Source organism: Perognathus longimembris, chromosome 7 (assembly GCF_023159225.1).
Source record: "Perognathus longimembris pacificus isolate PPM17 chromosome 7, ASM2315922v1, whole genome shotgun sequence".
In the NCBI taxonomy this organism is placed as follows: Eukaryota; Metazoa; Chordata; class Mammalia; order Rodentia; family Heteromyidae; genus Perognathus; species Perognathus longimembris.
Window position 1 is genome coordinate 64,385,881 of NC_063167.1, and position 16,340 is coordinate 64,402,220.

Here is a 16,340-nt window from a genome sequence, read left to right on the forward strand (position 1 = left end):
GTAGATTCTAGTCACCTCATTGGATTCCAACAACAGATAAACCTCTGTCTTCCAATTTTGTTATATCAGTATAACAAAAATTTCAAGAGAGAATTTCATTTCATTTCATACTGTATTTCATTTGCATACTGAGAACCCAGTAGTCGACACAGTCCTTGCTTAGAGACAAAAGAGTATCTCTGTGTTTACTAGATTCTGTCCTAAAAATTAGTAGATTGTAGGATACTCCCAGTTTGGAACACTGGACACTGTCTTCAGGTTTCTGAAACACTTTCAATAAAGATTTGTTTTGTTGAGGTGTTATTGGTGTGTGTGTGTATGTGTGTGTGTGTGTGTGTGTGTGTGTGTGTGCTGGAATCAAGGTCTAGCACTCTCACAAGGCTTTGTTGCTCATGGCTTGATCCTCTACCACTTGAGTCACACCTCCAGGAATGTCTGAACTGGTTATTTCATTAATTCATTACTTAATTTATTGAAGTTATTTTTAGTATCTTTAAGTAGTTGTACAAAGAGGTCTCAGTTTAACATGTCAACTTATGGGTGTTGTGCCAAGTCGCGAAACCACCACCAAGAAGACCACCGAGACTCAGACATTCCGAAATGCAAAAGCAAGGCAAGGCTTTATTTAAGCGAGCTGCAACTTGGGCCTCGTCCTACCCACTGACACAGCAGAGGTTAGGAGGGAGCCCCGAGCTGCGATCACACAGGGCTTATAAAGGCAAAGAACAAAGTTACAACAACCAGGTGTTCAAGCAAGCAAGATTAGGATACAGGTACAAATCTGATTGGCTTAGGGTTCGATTCTAGAGGTGGTTAGAGTTAAGCATTCACAGCGGTTAGAGTTCTAGACCATCTGGGCCCTAATGAGCTTGTCCTGGGTCTGCTCACAGGGCCTGCTTATCTCAGGTTCACGTGGCAAAGTGGGGTTCACGTGGTAAAGTGGGGCCTGACTTCAAAGTCTGGCACTTCATTTCCCCCTTTTTCTTTTTGGTACCTTGGGAGCCAATCATGGCTCCATTCTGTCCATTTCAATGGCTTGCATGTCTAGGGTATGATATAGAGATAAGGCATGGGCCAATATGGCCCAAAGTAGTAACCAAAGGGCCTGTCACCATTTCTCACAAGTACAGTCTCTGTACCTCTGTTTTGCATGCCTCCAGTTTATCCTGCCTCATCTTCCCAAAAACAACTCTGGTCCCTCGGTTTTAAAGGGGGGCTGATGGGTGAAGCTCATCCATCTTCTGTAACTTCTTCAGGCTGACTCAGGGGCGTTGACCTTACCTAGCCAGGAACCTATAACCTTAGTCTACTTTACCAAGGGACTTCAGGATTACTGCAAACTGAAAATTAACTTTAAGCTATACAGACTTACCATTAGCTGTATAGTGTTTAGTATCCAAATGTAAGCAACAAAATAATACATAAACTTCTCAGCTGTGCTCAAAGGGTTGGGTGGCTATACCCGTACTCCTGAGCAAGCCCAAAACTACCTAAAATAAGGGAGTGAGCTGCCAAAATAACATCAACACTAGCCAGGGTAGTAAGGAAAGAAGGCAAAAAGAAAAACAATGTTCAGTTTAACTTTTTTTTCTTGAGGCGAAGGCGAAGCGGCTGAGTTGGGTGCTTGGAGACCTCCCATGTTCCACCACGGTAGTCATCGTTCAGGGCAAAGGGGTCAGCTGGCCTGGCGTGGAAGCAATGAACCCAAGTGGCGATGCCATCTAGGGTTCCTTCCACCGTGGTTCTAAGGATTTCAGAACCCTGGTCTGAATAAATGGGGGGTAGGGACAGAAGCAGAATCATATAATGCCTTAAGTTGGGGTCACATTCTTGTGCACGAGCTGCAAATATTCGAGTTTACACAAAAATTCAGCACCATCCAAATCAGCAAGCAATTCAGTCTGAAGGCTAGGGATAATGGGCGGGGGTACCCGTACATTATTTCAAAAGGAGTAAAGCCAAGCTGATAGGGAGAATTTCTTACTCTAAGCAGAGCAAAAGGAAGGAGTGACACCCAGTCTGCGCCAGTCTCTAAGGCTGGTTTAGTTAAGGTCTCTTTTAGAGTCCGATTCATTTTCTCTACCTGTCCTGAACTCTGGGGTCTATAAGCACAATGCAATTTCCAATCTGTCCCCAGTGCAGTGGCTATTCCCTGACTTACTTTTTTTTTTGGCCAGTCCTGGGCCTTGGACTCAGGGCCTGAGCACTGTCCCTGGCTTCCTTTTGCTCAAGGCTAGCACTCTGCCACTTGAGCCACAGGGCCACTTCTGGCCATTTTTCTGTATATGTGGTGCTGGGGAATCGAACCCAGGGCCTCATGTATACGAGGCAAGCTCTCTTGCCACTAGGCCATATCCCCAGCCCCTTGACTTACTTTTGAGACGAAAGCCTGTCCGTTGTCTGGCCCAATGGTGGATGGGAAGCCATACCTGGGTAGGATTTCTTCCAGGATCTTCTTAGCCACTATATTCGCAGTCTCGTGCTTTGTTGGATAGGCTTCCACCCATCCTGAAAAGGTGTCTACAAAAACTAGCAATTATTTGTAATTTCTGTGAAATCTACTTCCCAATACACGCCTGGCCTATTCCCACAGAGGCGAGCTCCTTTAGTAATCTGTTGATTGGGGTCATTGGCAAGCTGACAGGCCTTGCAATTTTTAACAATATCTTCAATAAGTTGATCTCCTTGTCTAATTTTCACTTTGGAGTGTCGGAGCAAGTCCTGCATTTTTCGGGTTCCCATGTGAGAAACTCAGTGGATTCTCTTAAGGATCCCCTTATACAGCCCTTGTGGCAGGATAAGTTTCCCTTCACAAGTTTTCTACCAGTCATTGTTTCCTTCTCTGTCCAGGGGTTTGTGGGCCATGGGAATTTTCCTTATCCACTCCAAGTCTTCTTGGGAATACTGGGGCACAGGAGGCAAAGCTTGTGGCCCTGGGTCTACTAGAGTCAATACCTCTGTTCATATAGAAGCTTGACCATCTCAGCAAACCCAGGTATCCACAGCTGGCAAAAGCCTGCTGTTGCTGTTCCCAGGAACTCTGACTTGTTTGGCTGATTTAGGCACAGGGATTTTTCAGGACAGTCTCTTTACATGCATCTGACAGCCAATGCTTGCCCTCTTAATATGAAGCCCAGATAGGTGACTTCAGGTTTACAAATTTGTGCCTTTTAACATTCTAGTTTGTAGAAGCTTTTTCCTGACTGGCTGGGGAACTGATCTCTGATGACCTAAAAAAATTACCTTTGCAAGCCTTTAACAGATCTCAATAAGGACACAATCTCAGGTCTACAAGCTTTCTTTCCTAAACAGATGTATCAGCTTAAAATTCTCACTGCCAGTCAGAGCTTTTAGTAAATGCGGGGGGGGGGGGTGAGATTTTAATCTATCCTCTCATTTGACAAACTTCCCCTTACTAACCACTATCACAGATGACTGGCAAGTTCCTGCCCAGTAGACAGACTTGGGCATTGGAAAGGCATGCTTATGAACTATTCTTCTAGGACTTCCTGGCTTTGATTAACTTTTGAAAGGCCAAACAGGAGTGACTCTAGGATCTGACACCATCTCTGCCATCCAAGCAGTGGCTTACTGCCTCTGGATGCTCCATCACTTTTGTCCCAGGAGGAGTGACTTTCCACTGGACTTGGACTCAGGGCCTGAGTGCTGTCCCCCAGCTCTCCAGCTCAAGACTAGCACCCTATCACTTTGAGCTCCACACAACTCCGTTCCCAGCACTCTGCTGGCTGCTTACAGACAAGTCTCTCACAGGGACCTTTCTCTGCCCGGGCTGGCTTCGAACCGCAGATTTCAGATCAGTGAGTCTTACAAGAGGCCACTTTACTCCAATTATAAGCAACAAGGTGGTCCACACAGAAGTAATTTTTAAGCATGCTTTCTTACCTGGAACTTACTAAGGGCCAGTATTAGATCTTGACAAACTTGTAGGAATCACCTGTGCTTCTCTGTGGGCCTGCTGGAAACTGTTACAAAAAAACCTACAAAGAAGCTGGAATGGCAATTAAACTTTTTGGTAGCCATAATTCTCCTTTTCTCACTTTGCAATAATTATTTAGGACAATTTTACTTCCAAATTTCTTATCTAGAAATGTATTCTTGATTTCCAAAGCCTTTTTAACACTAACACAACATTTTAGCTTTTATCTGCATCGGAAAAACTGAAGCTCACAGGCATTCTGAAACCAGGTACTGCCCTTTGCCTATGGGCTGCTTGTTTCAAAAGAGCCTCTTTTTTTTTCTTCAGTCCCAGTTACTGCATGGCATGAAGACCTTTTAATTTTTCCTTAATGCAAGAATTACAATTAGAAATACTTATCCATTCAGCTTTCCAATATATTAGTGAGAAACATTGGCCTATTTTGCCATTTCTTCCTACATACATAGAGTTAATGGGAGTTTACTTCTATCCCCATTAGTTTAATATATATATATATATATATCCTTTTAAATCCAAATTTCTGACACTTATCTTTGATTTTTTTTTAATTTTAATTAAAGAACCCTGAGAAATCCTTTAAAGCATTTGGTAATGCCCAAACTTGATGACCATTTGAATTTAAACTTAAACTTAGTTTTGCATCATACTGCAGTCTTGAACATGTTCACACTCACACATGCACACACACATACATATTCAAAAGATCTTAAAGCGCGCTGAATAAGCATCGGCCGTACATTTTAAGACAAAAACCTTTAACAAATGATTTTAGCATTCTCCAGCCTCATTTTCCAGGGCTTGATAGTTTTAGTAAAGCATTTTAGCACACCAAATAATTTTCTGCTTAAGAAGGCTGGGTGGGGGTCCCCCTAGAGTTCTTTTTTGTGGACACTGTCACTGATTGACTGATTGTGGGCTGTCACCTGTACATCTTTCCAGTGAGCTAAAGTCAAGTCCAGGAGAGTGGAAGGAACATTCCCCATCATCCATTTGTCAGTCAGGCACAGCGCAAGAAAGAAACACACAAAAATAATCACAGGCACAAAGACCAGACAACACTTACAGACAGACTTAGGGAGCCGCGGCTTACAGGTTCGACTGTGTCTCTCCTGCCCCTGTGAGGGGGCAGACCACATAGTCTCACCGTGTCTCTCCTGTCCCTGTGAGGGGGCAGACCACACAGTCTCAATGTGTCTCTCTCTCTCCCGTTCCTGTGTAGGAGCGGGCCAGACAACCCCGAATATAGAGTGGACTGGACGGGTGCCCGTTAGAAGGGCCTCCTGTTCCAGTCCTTCAGGTTCAGGGTGGTAGTGGGAAGCCTGAGCCCCCTGTGGAGGGCTTGAGGTGTTCCCCAAGTCCTCCAGGACTGCCCATACAAGCGTGTCCACTCCGGCTGGTCCTTCACTACCTACAGGTTCAGATTCAGGCGGCTGGCCAAAACAGAAAACAAAACTACAAATCACACAGACACAGACACACAGAATGAACAGCGCTATTTTCTTACCTTCGGAGTTTGGGGTCGCGGGGGTCTCTGGGGCCATCCTGGATGAGCCTGCAAATGTTGTGCCAAGTCACGAAACCACCACCAAGAAGACCACCGAGACTCAGACATTCCGAAATGCAAAAGCAAGGCAAGGCTTTATTTAAGCGAGCTGCAACTTGGGCCTCGTCCTACCCACCGACACAGCGGAGGTTAGGAGGGAGCCCCGAGCTGCGATCACACAGGGCTTATAAAGGCAAAGAACAAAGTTACAACAACCAGGTGTTCAAGCAAGCAAGATTAGGATACAGGTACAAATCTGATTGGCTTAGGGTTCGATTCTAGGGGTGGTTAGAGTTAAGCATTCACAGCGGTTAGAGTTCTAGACCGTCTGGGCCCTAATGGGCTTGTCCTGGGTCTGCTCACAGGGCCTACTTATCTCAGGTTCACGTGGTAAAGTGGGGCCTGACTTCAAAGTCTGGCACTTCAATGGGCACAGTGCATCTTGACATTGTCATCCTTTCCATCATTTTTGCCCCATCTGTGTCAAACACACCCATCCTGTCAAGTTACATGGCTCCATTTTTGCCTATGTGCAGTACTAACATATCTTTCTTCTTTTTTCTTTTTTCTTTTTTTTACGATTTGGTATTTGCTTTCTAACCATTCCTTACTTTAATTCTGAAGGGATAAACATTCTGAATCCATTTTGGAGCAAGAATTATATTTTTTAAAATGTTTTTTTATTAATTAAATTTTGTTGACAAGGTGTTGTGCAAAGGGATACAGTTACATAATAAGGCAGTGAGTACATTTCTTGTGATATCTTACACCCTCATTTTTCTTTCCTTTCTCTAGATCAGGTAGGCATATATACAATACCCAGTGTACCAAAATCATATACAGTAACCACGTGGCTTACGCCAAAGGAGATTCACCGAGAACTTTAAATGTAACATCAATAATAGACTCCTCCTGTGTCCTTCTCTTGGAGTTGTTTTTGCTTATACATAATGTAAGGTCACTGACACAAACCTGTGGAAATACCATTTGAAAAGAAGGTTTTTGTTTCGCAGACCTGGTCTCTACTGTCTCCCCCTCCCCCCCACCTTAACAGTCATATATCAAGGAGACCATGCCCCTTTGTTCTCTGTGTTCTAGGCTTGTCTCGCTCAACATTATTTGTTCAAGTTCTGACCATTTCCCTATGAATACCAATATTTTATCATTTCTAATCACTATGTAGTATTCCATTGTGTATAGGTACCACATTTTTTTTTCTGGATCTTTCCTTCATCTCTCTTTTTTTTTTCTTATTTATTGTCAAAGTGATGTACAGAGAGGGTACAGTTTCATACGTTAGGCCTTGGGTACATTTCTTGTACTATTTGTTACCTCCTCCCCTCATTCTCCCATTCATCTGTATGGGGCATCTGGCTTGTTGCCATATTTTGGCTATTGTGAATTGTGCAGTGATAAACATGGATGTGCAGATGTCTTTATGATAGCCTGAGACCTGTTGTTCAGGATAGATGCCTAGGAGTAGTATGGCTGGGTCATAGGGTATGTCTATGCTGAGCTTTTTGGGGAACCTCCATACTGTTCTCCAAAGTGGTTGTACTAATTTGTGCTCCCACCAACAGTGGAGAAGGGTTCCTTTCTTATATCTTTCTTACATCTTTCTTATCTCCTGGTTATTTTAGAAATGGAGCTCACGGACTTTTCTTTTTGGTCTGGTGTGAAGGGAATCCTGTGGATCTCATCTCTTTGAGTAGCATGGTGTCTCACCTCTGTGAGCCATTATTTCCCTGCAAGATGTTATTGGATTATTTTTTAAGCATTAATAATCAAAATAGCATTTTGAATGAGCTCTCTCACAATGCAAAATGATTTCTTTGGGGTAACCTTAAATTATTTTTTGGTATTATTTCATTTATTTTTCTTTATTTGAAGTGACAATAAAATTACACACACACATATATAAGCTTATGTTATAGTGTGTGAGATGATGCTTCTACATATATATACTGTATAGGGTAGCTAAATGGAACCAATCAACAAATGTATCACCTTACAAACAGTTTTGGTGACAACTCTTACAATTTATATCTCAACAACTTCCAAAGCTATCCTACAATGTTATTGATCATAGTCACTATAATATACAATAGATTTCTTAAATTTGTTCCTCTTCTCTAATTGAAACTTTATATACAACATCTCCTCAAGTCCACATGTTCTCTCACTCCAACAGTGCCTTGCTAATCACCATTCTACTCTCAGCTTCAAAGAGTTCAGCTGTTTTAAATTATATGTGTACTGTTTGTTACAAACAGTACAAGAACTGTATCCAAAGACTAACGTATGAAACTGTAACTGCTCTGTATATCAGTTTGACAATAAAAAAATAAGTAAAGTAAATAAATAATATGTGTAAATGATATCACAGTGTATTTGTCTTTTTGTACTTGAATTAATTTCCATTCATTCATATTGTTGCAAATGACACATAATATCTTTCCTTTGAGGGCAGAATAGTGGTATGTTGTGTGCATACATATAGCATATTTTCTTTATCTGTTTGTTGGTGGCCTCTTAGGTTACTTTCATACCCTGGTTACTAGTACTAACGATTATATCAACAGGAGTGAAGATAGCTCTTCAACATACAGACTTGATTTCCTTTGGATGTATACCAAGTAGTGGGATGGTTGGATCATATGGTAGTTCTAATATTTTATTCTATTGTAAAATGTACAAGTTACGATTGTATATATTTATGAGATACAAAATCATGTTAAGGTTTATCAATACAATGTGAAAGAATTAAATCTAGGTAGTAAACACACCTATCATTTCAAACTTAACATTTTTTTGTGGTAAGAACATTTGAAATATACTTGGTTAGCAATTTTGAAATGTACAATATTCTACTGTTAATCATATTTACCATGCTGTGCAGTAAAACAAAAAAATCCTTCTCATTTTTTTGAGAAGTCTCCATACTGTTTTTCATAATCGATATACTAATTTACATTCCCCCCCAACTGTGTGTAAGCATTCTCTTTTTTCCCTACTCATTCCAACACTTAAAAAAAATCTTTTGTCTTTTTGATAATAGCCATTTTAACAGGTGTGAGGTGTTACTCATTTCATTTTTAATTATTATTTCTCTAGTAACTAGTTACAGTATTTTTTCATGCACCTATTTATATATTTTCCTTTGAAATGTAAATGTTCTGTTACTTTATTTCTTTGTGTGTGTGTGGTACCTATGTTTTTTGTTTTTACTCAGTGCCTTGCACATGTTAGTCAGGCACACTACCACTTGAACCACTCCCTAGTCCTGCATACTTTTATTTTTAAGCTGGATCTCCTGTTTTGACTTTGCTGATTTAGACTACAATACTTCAGTTTATGTTTCCTACATAGCTGGAATAGTAGGTGTGTAATATACTTCTCAGCTTTCTTTTGGTCAAGATATCTCTTGGGAATTTATTGTCTAGCCTAGTCTTGAACCATAATTATCCCAATCTCAGCCAACTCTACAGATGAGATTATAGATATTAACCACTGCTCCTAGATCCTACTTTTAGTTTGTGTTTGTCCTTGCTATTGATTTGCAATCCTTACATATTTTGTATATAATTTCTTTATCACATACATGGTATATAACATTTTCTCCAATTGGCAATCTCTTTACTCTGTTGATACCTTACTTGCTCTGGAGGTTTTTAGTTTGATTTGGTGCAGATTGTCTATTTTTGTTTTTATTACATGTGCATTTTGAGATCATACTAAAAATATGACATAGATGAAAGTCATAGAGTTTTTCTCTTGTTTTCTTGAAGTGGTTTTATAAATTCATATCTTATATTTAGGCCCTTAAATCATCACCAGACTGCTTTTGTATGGGGTGGAAGGTAAGGTAAGTTAAGGTAACCTCCTTCTGTATGTGGAAGAATTTTTCCCATCACTATATTGGAGGGAGCGCCTTTTTCTCTTGCCAGTTCTTGACAGTTTTGATGAAAGTCAATTGATTGGTAAGAGTTTGGATTTGTTTTTGAGTGCTCTACTCTGTTCCATCAGCCCAAGTGTCTGTTTCTAAGGTCTGTATCTATGCTCTTTTGACTACTATAGCTTGATAGTACGTTTTGAAATCAAGGGTTTGATGCCTCCAGATTTGTTCTTTTTGTTCAAGATTTCTTTGACTACTTGTTTTTTGTTTTTCTTTTGGTGTTGAATGAATTTTATATTTTTTTGCTGTTTTATGGAAGATGACCGAGATTTTTGAAAAAGAGTACATTGAATTCTTAGAGTAATTAGGTAGTGTGGGTGCTTTAACAATATTGGCCATGAACACGGAATATCTTCCCAAATATGCATGTCCTCACATTTAACTATGTGTATGTTGCATGTGTACACACATGCTATGGATCCAACCCTAGGCCTTATATATGTTAAACATGTGTGTGCTCTATATTCTCACCCTTTAGTTTGTTTGACTAGTTTTAGTGTACAGATCATTTACTTCCTAGGATAAAATTCAGTCTTGATTTATTTCTCAGATCATTTGTTAGTGGAGGTTGGTTTTGAATCCTGCGACTTACTCAATTCATTCATTAGTTCACACAGATTTTCTTTTTTTTTCTTTTAATGGGATCTTTAGGGCTTCCTATTTAGAAGATCTTGCTGTTTAGACAAATTGATCTCTAACTTTCTGATTGGGATGCCTTTTCTTCCTTTCTCTTGCCTAATTGCCAAGTTAGTACTTCTAGTACTTTATTCCTTTGGCTTTAGACTGAGAGGAAGTTCTAGGTGTCACCAATCCATAGGTGAAATGACAAGTGTCTGTTATATGTTTAGATTTTATTTTAATTTTTTTAAACAATGATTTTTTTATTTCATTTACTTATTTTTTTGTTTTTGTTATTCATGGGGCTTGAACTCTGGGCCTAGGCACTGTCCTGGGCTCTTCAGCTCAAGGCTCTACCACTTGAGTCAGAGCACCACTCCCTTATTTTAATGTTGTTTATCTAAATTCTTGTCATAACATCCTTGAATACGTAGAAATGACTTTAATTAATGTTCTTGACATTTTGTCCAAAGGTCTTTATAAAACCATCATACCTTTAATACTTCACTGTACAGATTTTTTTGGTTAATATAATATTTATTGTGGACCTCTCCATATATTTTAAGATATTGCAATTAAAATTGATGCTTAAGAGAAGGATCTAATGGTGAAGAACAAAACAATACAATGATGAAATTGGTGATGGTCAGAGAATGGTAAATGAGAGATTCTCATATTCTGTTGGTGGAGAATACAAATTGGCATAACTTTCTGGAGGCCAATTAGGTAGAAACCAACAATATTTAAAATATGCATAAGCTTTGAACCAACAATTTCACCTCTAAAATTTATTCTGCAAAGTATTTTCACAAGAATTGAGAAAAAACCGCATACAGGAATGTTCACTTTGCATTATCTATATTAAAATAAATTAAAGGCAAACCAGATGTTCATTACTAGAATAGTTAAATAAACTATGCCACAGGCATGTCATAAAATGCATATATGGGAATGAATGAGAATGATATGTGGAATATCCTTAATATACTGATGAATAGAAATTTTTAAAAAGCTGAAGTAAAAGCAGCATGAAGTTTGTTGACATTTTAATTTAAAATATCTATACGGAGCTAGTGGTATAGTTTAGTGGTATAGTATATGCCTACAAAGCATGAAGCAGGGTAGCTTTATGTTGGTGAGGCGTGGCAACACAAGTAGAATTACATGTGCCCCCAAATAAAAATTAGGGCTGCTAAGTGAATTAATAAAGGGCGGTGTTCACTGTGTGTGCTTCTTTTTGCTCAAGGTTAGCACTCTGCCACTTGCGCCACAGCGCCACTTCAGGCCTTTTCTATATATGTGGTGCTGAGGAATCGAACCCAGGGATTCATGTATACAAGATGAGCACTTTACCACTAGGCCATATCCCCAACCCCTGGCTTTGAATATTGATCCTTAGATCTCTAACATTATAGGCATGAGCCACTGGCTCCTGGCTGGGAAATTTTCTTTATCTTTTAGTGCTTATCTCAAAATTAAAATTTTGGTTGGTCTAACTCATCTTTTGAACATGACTGCATGGACTGGATAGTCTGCCAACTGGTTGTCTGGATTTAGACATCTACCTCTATTATGGTATGAATATGAGATGTCCCTTGTAGGCTCCTGTATTGGGGGGTTAGTAGCCAGCTGATGAGCTTTAGAGATGTGATTGGATCTTGAAAGCTCTGAGCTAATCAGTTGTAGTCATATAAGATGGCATTTTTTGGGAGGTGTAAGAAGTAGGAGATGAGCTAAGTTGGAAGAAATAGTTCATTGGAGTGTGTCCTTGGTTCCCTGGTTCCTTCCTGCATTACCATCTGCTTCCTGGCGACTATGAACTGCTCTGACACACCTTTTCCTCCCTGCTATAGTAAATTTACTATGTAGTGAAGGTTACTCTCTGTTTCCACCATTATGCCTTATTGTATACTTCTGAAGACAGCAGTGCTATGTTCTAATATGGCTAGAAGCTTGAAGGGCAGAAGACTCAAATTAATTTCCTGGGACCTTTTACAAGAGCTATATTCATGAGACTGGAGTTCTTATAATCTTGTCACTCCCTTAAGTTTCCACCTCTGAATACTATTGTACTAAAAGTTGAGGATAGATGTTGGCTAAGGCTAAACAAGGTTAAGTAATAAGCAATGCAATTCTTCTTATAGGACTTTTGCTACATCTGTATTTTCTAAAAACAACACAATTTTATAGGGAAAATATGATTTACTCTGTGAGTTTATCCTACAACTTGTATCATACTTGTTTGCATATATTTAATTAGGGCAAATCTTTGTTTGCTGAAAGCAGCATTGATTTTTGGAAACAGCCAGAAGTTATATGGAGTTACTTCTGATTAAGGATAATGAAGGCAGTCATTATAAATTTGTCAAAAATGAGGTCTGACTATAAAAAAAGAGAGACAAATTATCCTTTTTTGCTTCATAAACTGACCCTGAAGGCAATTCCAAGAGGAGTACTAAAAGTATTTTGAACAATGACAGCACATAAAATAAATGTATTATCTTCCTAAGGAGATTACTTCATTTGAAGGACAAAATTCAGGTGTTTTTTTCAGGCTAGTGAGAATGTGTGTGTGCATGCATGTGTCTTATTACATCATGATTAATCTTCATTCAATAAAAATGAGAAACACTGACTGGGATCTATGCTCAGGAAGAGATGATATTCAGTAGTAGGTTGACCCTGTATGTTAGGGGTGTTCATATCTGTGATCCACCCAAATTGGATCTGAGTGGGCTGATTGATGAATACTTTGACTCTCACCTAATGAGCTTTTTCCATTAACCAACCACTGGTATAGGAGGAACTGGTGTTCCGGGTGTACATTTTACAGGACATAAACACCACAGCACATTCAAAGGCAAACATATAATGGGGACTAACCCAGGCCAGTTTACAATCAGCTTACTACCATATTTATTCCCTAGTCCCGGTGCTACCATATTAAATATGCAGGAGAACTTGGATTTCTAAAGAATCATAAGAAATAAAGACCTTTCTTAGATATTTAAGGACTAAAGATAGTTCTTAAATCCTTAATAAGTAAAGATAGTTTTGCTGAGCCTCAATAGCTCATTCTTGGAATCCTAAGGGTTGAGATTTGAAAGCCAGCTGGGGAAGAAAAATCTGAGATTCTTACCTCCAGTTAACTCCTTAAAACGCCAGAATTAGAGCTGTGGCTCAAGTGGTGAAGCATTAGCCTTGTGCAGAAAAAGGTAAGGGATACTGCTCAGGCACTGGTTCAAGCCTTAGTACTGGCACAAAAGAATAAAAAAGACAATTGAAAAAAATAAATAAAACATGTCGCATACACTAATGCACAACCCATGTCCACTCTTTGCTGTATTCTTCCTACAAAGAGATGGGGACATAGAAGGCACAGTGTCACCCTTAAGGAGCTTACCACTGGGAATGAAAGTCACAATTATCTGGGATGATATAACTGGGATGATAACTTCTTAGACAAAGATTTCTCCCTCGTCACCAATATCCATTACCTCTTGCATTCTCTTTCATTGTTCATGGATTAACGTCACATCGAAAAAGAAATTTCATTACAGAACTGATTTTGAATTCTGGTCTGGCACCTACTAATTGCACTGCCTTTGGAAAGATTCTTGGAAATTTTCTGGTTTTCAAACTTGGTTCCCTTGTTTGTACAAAGTTAACAATGTTAAATGAGATGGTGCATGTAAGTGTTCCTACAGTGCAACTTTTAGAGTTGCAGTAAAATAAACAATCAGAACTAGGCAGCACTTTATTTAATCTTAGCCCCTGTTCATTCTTGCCATCTTTATCCATTCAATATTTATTTAGATCCTTCCATGCTTCCAGGAGCTCTGTTATCTCCATCAAGCTAATGACAGATAGGATGCTTTTATAACCCTCTTGATTCCCAACCACCTTAACTTTTGTACTTTAACTTTATACTTAGTTTCATATTCACCTGACCATATATCCATGTGAAAATACTGGAGAGATTTTCTCATAAGTCAGACTTTCAGTAGAGATGACTGGAGTGTAAGGGGGATATTGTATGTGTTAGTAGGGGTGAGAGACTGATGTAGCTACAGAAGGCTGAGACAGAAGAACGTAGCATCCCAAGTTGATAATTTATAATTGATCCACGAGTCTCATTCTATACTTATCCTGAAGTCATCCTCTATGATCTATTGCTTAATGAAAGAAGAAATTAATTAATTAAGAATATGTGCAAGGAAGCCCTGGGGTTCAATTTCAATGTAAAATAAGTAGCTCACTTCTAGTCAAGAGATTTTTAACTATGTAGTTCAACCACAGGCAAGGCAACCTTGAAAAGCTTAGGACCTGCTTTGGAGACTATTTTTTTTTTTATCTATCTTGCTTCTCTGTGATTAGTGAAGTAGTATACACAGGTGGTCATGGTATTAGTTCAGTCACTTAGGGGGTTCACAGAATCATTCAGATGCAGGGTCACAGTTTAAATTTGAAATCTCCTTTAACTATATTGCTAATGCTATCATGATTATGGTGGCACTTATTTCTGTCTCATTTATATGGTGGCTATCATTTCTGTCTCAACTTTTGTCTCAGAGCCTTGCATTTCTTTATATCAGTTTATGAATTCCTTGGAAATATGTATTTTTCCTTTTAGTTTCCTTAAGGACTAGTATAGTTCTGATATGCTCAATAATTGTTTATTAAGCAAATGAAGAAAAAAAGCAAGAAGTGGCAGAAAGAAAAGAACAACACTGTTCCTGAGTCAAGTTATAGCCATTAGACAACACAGTGCTGTCACAATTGGCCATGTTTCGCTTCTATATGTGGATATGATTATCACCTCCCTTGTTGAAGGATGACCTCACTGACAGGGAGTTGGTGCTCACTTCCTGGTTGCTTCTGCTTCCAGGTGAAACTTTCAGAAGCCCCTTATGGCTGCCTTCTGCTCATAGGGCCCCCAGGGTCATTCCTTTACATAGTGACACCATCTCATTAGTTCCACAGAAAGGCGAGATTTACAACTTCTGTAGGAGTTTCCTGTACAGAATAACAGGGAAGGAAGCTGTAACTGCTTGAATTAGCACAACATATTTCCTTTCCTTCCGGCTGCCATAAATTCTTAGGATGACACAGAATCAACATTTCAGATGATTATGTCTGGCCTGTAAATTGTCCTCCAAATTGTCACCTTTACCCCCCTAATGTTACACCTGGTGGGTTAAGCTACAAGGACAGCCCTGACCTCTGGCCTCAGTGTCAAGGTTAATTGGCAGCAAGATCATGTGACTTGCCACTTCTTTCAAGTCAAGACATAGGAATTCTACCAGGTTCTCTTCTCACAAGTATTTGATATTTTTTTTAAGAGCTAGAAAGCTTCACATTACCCAAACCTCTGTTACAAGACTCTACCCAATGTTCTAAAAAAACAAAACAAAACAAAAAACACCCTGCCAGTTACACTTGATTACTTGGAAATTAGACTATATAATAAAGGCTTTGCAAGTGATTATTGGTAACAGCTAGGTCATAACTGGTCTTGTGACACCTAAAGATGCCAAACAGTGTACTATAAATAATAAATTAGAGTATGTTTGAGAAAAAAAACTCATAGTTAACTCAGATATCATTGACAATCAAGACAGAAATCCACTTTAGTTTTAATATCAAGATAACAATAAAATATATTCCTAAATATCATATTTCTTCTGACATTCAGAATTGAAGAGTAGAAGAGTTTGGGCTAATACTAGTTTAGGAATAACATGGATCACCTAAGAAAGAATTTCAATACTTATGTGTATAAAGGAACTAGAAAATTCGACTTGTTTTTGGTTCCTTTCTGTACATTAAACAAACATGTAAAGCTTCATCTCAGTGTGTGTGTGTGTGTGTGTGTGTGTGTGTGTACTGGTCCTCGGGCTTACACTCAGGGTCTAGGAGCTGTCCTTAAGCTTTATTGCTCAATGATAGTGCTCTACCACTTGTGCCACAGCTTCCTTTCCAGCTTTTTTGGTAGTTAATTGGAGATAAGAATCTTGTAGATTTTCCTGCCTTGGCTGGCTTCAAACCACAATCCTCAGTTCTCATCTTCCTGAAGTAGGATTACAGGCATGAACCACCTGTGCTTAACAATCAATTTTAGAGTTGAAAATGGATACCAAATTGGAAGAAAACAAAACAAAATGAAATAGAATAGGGAGAGACATAGATGGCACCCAGAGCACTTCTGAAAAGCACTTATGTGTTTCTTAACCATCATTTGTTTCTTCAGCTTCATCAAACATTGT